Below are 6,531 nucleotides of genomic sequence, written 5' to 3' on the forward strand. Positions count from 1 at the left end.
AGAAAGTAAGTTCCAGCCAGGTGCTAGTGGCTCACCCTTGTAATCCTAGGTACTCAGGAGACCTGAGCCGGCCTAGGCAAAAATGTCCATGAAACTTATCTCCAATGATTCTCAGAAAAAGCCAGAAGTGCCACTGTGGCTCAAATGGTAGAGTGATAACCTGAGCAAAAGAACTCAGAGACAGTGCTCAGGCCAAGAAAGAAAGGAAGGAAGGAAGAAAGGAAGGAAGGAAGGAAGGAAGGGAGAGAGGAAGGAAGGGAGGGAGGAAGGAAGGAAAGAAGGGGAAGAGAGAAAGAGAGAGAGAAAGAGAGAAAGTGAGCCAGGTGCCAGTGGCTCACGCTTGTAATCCTAGCTACTCAGGAGGCTGAGATCTGAGGATCATGGTTCAAGCCAGCCTGGGCAGGAAAAGCCATGAGACTCTTATCTCCAATAAACCACTAGAAAACTGGAAGTGATGCTGTGGCTCAAGCGGTAGAGCACTCGCCTTGAGCTGAAGAGCACAGGGATAGCGCCTAAGCCCAGCGTTCAAAGCCACACAACCAACGAGAGAGAGAGAGAGACAGAGACAGAGACAGAGACAGAGACACAGAGAGAGACAGAGACAGAGAGAAAAGAAAAGAAAGGAAGGAAGGAAGGAAAAAAGGAAAGAAAGAAAGTTTCTACATCCCTAAATAAATATTGTCAAAGTGTCCTTCATTCTTCAGTCTTGCCAATAACTTATGAGAGTGTTTTTCTATTGCTGTGATAATAGAACATATTGACAAGCTTTGGGATTCTTCTTATGGGTGAGAAATAGTATACATGTTGTTTTAATTTAAAATTACCTTTAGAAGCCAGGAATCGGTGGCTCACATCTGTAATCCTAGCTACTCAGGAGACTGAGATCTGAGGATCACGGTTCAAAGCCAGCAGGAAAGTCTGTGAGATACTGATCTCCAATTAACCACCAGAAAACCAGAAGTGGTGCTGTGGCTCAAAGTGGTAGAGCCCTAGCCTTGAGCCGAAGAGCTCAGGGATAGTGCCCAGGCCCAGAGTTCAAGCCCCATGACCAAAAAAAAATTATCCTTGGAGGTGATGTTGAAGATATTTTCCTAAGTCAAAGGGCTGCTTGTACTTTTTTTCTAGGTATTTTCTGGCCTGTTGTTTTGCTTGCTCTTTTGTTTTTATTTGGTTTGTTTGAAACAAGTCTGCTCATACAGCCCTGTCACCGGAAGAGTTATGAAGAATTCCTTCAACTTCAATGCTTCCGTGGAAGGTTGTCGGAACTTGAGAATTTTAAGGGATCTCACAAAAAAAGGTTGTCTCAGCAGATGAAAGCTTTAGCAAGGATTTATTTTAGTGTAACAGAAAAAAGTAGGGAGGAATAGAGGGGAGCAGTCCCTGCTTTCCATACAGAAATTGGGAGTCTGACACAGTGGCTAAATCTATACTCCTAGCTACATCACCTAGGTGCTAATTGTTGTTCAAGGCCAGTCTTGGCAAAAAATATTGACAAGACTCTATCTGACCAATGTTTGGGAGTTGTGGTTCATATGTGTCAACCCAGTGACTCAGGAGGAGGGAAGTCTAGGCTGATTCAGGCACAAAGTGAGACCCTATCTCACATTATAGCTCAAGGAGTAGAAAGATAGCCTAGCAAGTACAAGGCCCTGAGTTCAAACCTCAGTACTGAAAGCAAAATGACTCCAATTCTTATCTTCACTTTTCATATTCCCTGAGCTATGGGAATTCATGAGGTTATGTTCTCTAGCAACTTCTAATCATTACATACTGGTTCTGGGTGGCTAAAGTGAGTGTTGTTTATTATTTTAAAACATAGCAATGTGATTCAGGCCTCCCCCAAACACAAGGGCAATAGTCAAGTTTACAGACGTTCACTTGCCAAAGTTGTCCTCCAATTTCTGTTTCTTAGAATTCTCAGACTCTTACCCACTCATGAAGAGTTTGCAACTCAAACTCTTCTCAAAGGAGAAGGCAAATGCACACCCATAGGCAAATGCAGACAGCCCCAGTATGTCTCCCTGTTCTTTTAACGTAGCATCTAAAAGGATAAGATACTGGGAGGGGAGTTTTAGTTCTCTTTCTTGTTGTAATTTCTGAGTCTAGTTTTCATATTTATTATTTTTAATTTCTCTGTCGCCTCATCTATCTATCCTATGACCAGGACAGCCTATAACTCACTGCGTAGGCAGACTGGCCTCAAACTCATGATCCTCCTGCTTTGCCTCCAGATATTCAGATTATAGGCATGTGCCATCATGATTAACTCCTGGCCATTCTGTGTGGGTTTTATGTTTCCTTTTCTATACAAGTTAAATATAGCTAATCCAAAAATGAATGGGATGAGAAAATTTTGAGATTTCAGATTTTTTTTCCAGATTTTGGAGCACTTTCCAATATGTAATAAGATATTTGGGGTCATAAAAGCCAAGTCTCATGATTTTAAACATTAAATTTATATATTATTCATATAGATCTTCTATATATTCCCTGTATGAGAAAAAGCAAATTTTCTATCAAAGTAGTCTGCTTCCTTTATATTAATCTTTTTTTTTTTTTGGTCGGTTGTGGGGCTTGAACTCTGGGCTTGGGCGCTGTCCCTCAGTTCTTCAGCTCAAGGTGAACACTCTACCAACTAAGCCACAGTGCCACTTCCAGTTTTTGAGTGGTTTATTGGAGATAAGAGTCTCACGGACTTTCCTTCCTGGGCTGGCTTTGAACCGCGATCCTCAGATCTCAGTCTCCTGAGTAGCTAGGATTACAGGCGTGAGCCACCAGCGCCTGGCTCTTTACATTAATCTTGAAAGGATGGTTTTCCTGAGGGGTTCCTGCTTTGGCCAGGTGGATTGGCCCTTGTTAATTACAGATGAATTATATATATCCTCTTCTTGAGAACTTTTTAAGAATCCTGTTAGAATTTTAGTTACATTCTGTCAATTAAGCCATATCCTTACAGCAAAGGACATAGCTAACAAGATATATAGAAAGCCCACAGAAGGGGAGAAGATTTTTACCAGCTATACATCAGACCAGGGCTTCATATCTAAAATATACTGAAGAGTGTGAAAAATTAACCCCCCCCAAAATAAACCCTCAAAAACTCAAAAACCCAGTCAATGAATGAGCTAAAGACTGAGAGAGTTCTCAAAGGAAGAAGACACATGAAGAAATGTTCAATGTCTCTGACCATGAAAGAAATGTAATCAAAACATTGAGATTCTGCCTCACCCCAGTTAGAATGGCCATTATCAAGAAAAGTAACAAATGCAGGCAGGGATGTGTCCAAAAAGGAACTCGATTACACTGTTGGTGAGAATGTAAACTTGTTCAACCACTCTGGAAAGCAGTATTGAGGTGCCTCAGAAGACTAAACATGGATCTACCCTACAACCATTCCTGTGCACTTATCTAGTAGAACAGGACTACCACCACACTAAAGCAACCAGCACATCTATGTTCATTTTAGCATTATTTACTATAGCCAGGATATGGAATCAACCCAGATGCCCCTCAGTGGATGAATGGATTTAAAAAATGTGGTATGCGGAAGTGGCGCTGTGGCTCAAGCAGTAGAGCACTCGCCTTGAGCCGAAGAGCCCAAGGACAGCGCCCAAGCCCATAGTTCAAGCTCCACGACCGACCAAATAAATAAATAAGAAATAAATACATAAATGTGATATAAAGCCAGGCACCAGTGGCTCACACCTGTAATCCTAGCTATTCAGGAGGCTGAGATCTGAGGATCGAAGTTTAAAACCAGCCAGGGCAGGAAAGTCAGTGAGACTCTTATCTACAATAAACCATCAGAAAAAAAATGGAGGTGGTTCTGTGGCTGAGTGTTAGAGGGCTAGCCTTGAGCTGAAGAGATGAGGGACAGCACTCAGGCCCAGAGTTCAAGCCCCACAACCAACAAAAATAAAAAATATGGTATATATACACAATGGGATTCTACTCATCCATGAGAAAAAATGATATTGTGCCATTCATAAGGAAAAGGAAAGACTTGGAAAAAAATTATATTAAGGAAAGTAAGCCAGAGCCAAAGACATATAGGTTGCAAAGCTTCCCTCATTTGTGGTAGCTAGAATGTGCCTGTATATCTATAAGTAAACACATTGGATAATTAAAGCACACACACAGAACAAAAAGGTCCAATAGCTATGTGCATATGATCATATAAAATAGTATTTTATGAAATGAACTCCAAGAAAAGGAAACGAGGGTTTTTTGTTGTTGCTGTTTTTATTTTCTTTTCCTTTTGTCTTGTTTGTTTGTTTGTCTCTGAGAGGGTAAGGGGAAAATGAACTATACATCTTTTGGGTAGGGACTGGAGGGAAAAACTGGAGGAGAGTGGGGGGAGGGGAGACATGGTTCAGAAAGAATTGTATTCATTATGGGACTCATGTAACCGTAATCCCTCTCTATATCACCTCTACAATATTTTTTTAAAACTGCAGACTTTTATAGATTGTAAAAACCTGAGCTCAGCCAATGTGAACAGAGGGGCAGGGCCTGCTATGTTATGGACAAAAAGGGAGCAGCCTGCCTGCTCTGGGTGTTTTTGCTTGCCAGATTTGGCTGATAGTGTGACCTTCTGCAGAAGTAAACTTTGTCATGTGGAGTTCCTTTAAGTTGGTGTCTTTATTTTTACATGACACCCCAACATTCTGAGTGATTTCTAACACCCAAAAGTAATTTTATACAATGTTTTTTAGTGTACTTACATTTTGACTACTAATAGTTGGATGAAGCTAAATATGGAATTCTCCACTTCTGTTATGTCAACACTTAGAATATTTTATATTTGAGAGTACTTCTGATTTGAGATTTGTGAATTAAGGTACTCAATCTATATTATCTATGTGTGTGTATGTGTGTGTGTGTCTTAAATTCTGTTTAAACAGACATTAAGTCTTGCTATTTTATGTGTTCCATCTTTACTCATTAACTGTCTCCTCAAATGTGTCTGATCATTATTAATTAACTCATTGTGGGCTTTATTTGAATGATGTTGATTTTTCATTTCTCAAAGTTCTTTTTCTTCTTTTTCAGATCTGGGCCTTTTTTTTTTTTAACTTTTTCTTTCTTTTTTTTTTTTTTGGTTGGTTGTGGGGCTTGAACTCTGGGCCTGCGCGCTATCCCTCAGCTCTTCAGCTCAAGGCTACCACTCTACCACTAGAGCCACAGCACCATTTCTGGCTTTTTCTATTTATATGGTGTTGAGGAATGGAACCCAGGGTCTCATACATGCTAGGCAAGCGCTCTATCACTGAGCCACCTTCCCAGCCCCCAGTGAAATAATATTTTATTTTTTATTTTTATTTTTTGTTGGTTGTGGGGTTTGAACTCTGGGCCTGGGCACTGTCCCTCAGATCTTCAGCTCAAGGTTAGTGCTCTTCCACTTGAGCCACAGCACCACTTGCTGGGCCTTTTTTTCTTATAATGTAAGTTTAAAATTATAATCTACTTTGGACTTGTCCTTTATTCCCTCCCGTTTGCTCTTCTTTCTAATGCTTTTGATAAAGTGAAGCCCCACTTAAATTATTGAGCTATTAATCACTAAGCCTTGCTTGTGATTCAGACAATCCAGAATATCTGCCAGCTGGCGAAGGCTCCCTCCTTAGTTTTCTTCTTCTAAAAAAGTAGTACATATACAGCCAGGCACCAGTGGCTCACACCTGTAATTCTAGCTACCCAGGAGGCTGAGATATGAGGAGCACAGTTCAAAGCCAGACCGGGCAGGAAAGGCCATGAGACACTTATCTCCAATAATCCACCAGAAAACCAGAAGTGGCACTGTGGCTTACACGGTAGAGCACTCGCTTGAGCTGAAGAGCCGAGGGATAGTGCCCAAGCCCAGAGTTCAAGCCCCACAACCAACAACAAAAAGAAAGTACATACACATCTATCTATCTACATGTGTATGCGTATGTCTTTAAGTAGTTGTACAAAGGAATTTTAATTTAATACATTAGCTTTTGCGTACAACACATCCTGATCAACGTCACCGCTTCCATCTTAACTCTTTAATGTTTAGTTAACAGTCTGAAGAAGGTTGGAGTCCAAAGAGGATAGTGTACCTGGGTGACAAAGACTCAGCATATATCATTCATGCTCAGCTCCTCCTTTCCCCCCATAAAAGCCTTTTTCAGCCATGAGCCTTTCTCCCTCCCTACCCAAGAAGAACTTAATGGCAAGAGTCTCACTTGTTATTGAGTCAGCTTTTTCAAATAAAGTCCCCTTCCTTCAGTATCTTCTCTCTCTCCCTCTCTCTCTCTTTCTTTTTTTCTTTTTTTGGTCAGTTGCGGGGCTTGAACTCTAGGCTTGGGCGCTATCCCTCAGCTCTTCAGCTCAAGGTGAGCATTCTACCGCTTGAGCCAAAGCGCCACAGCGCCACTTCCGGTTTTCTGGTGGTTTATTGGAGATAAGAGTTTCATGGCTGGGAAGGTGGCTCAGTGGTAGAGTGCTTGCCTTGCATGCCTGAGGCCCTGGGTTCGATTCCTCAGCACCACATAAGCAAAAAGAAAAAAG

The sequence above is a fragment of the Dipodomys ordii genome, unplaced genomic scaffold, assembly GCF_000151885.1.
Source record: "Dipodomys ordii isolate 6190 unplaced genomic scaffold, Dord_2.0 Scaffold201, whole genome shotgun sequence".
Lineage (NCBI taxonomy): Eukaryota > Metazoa > Chordata > Mammalia > Rodentia > Heteromyidae > Dipodomys > Dipodomys ordii.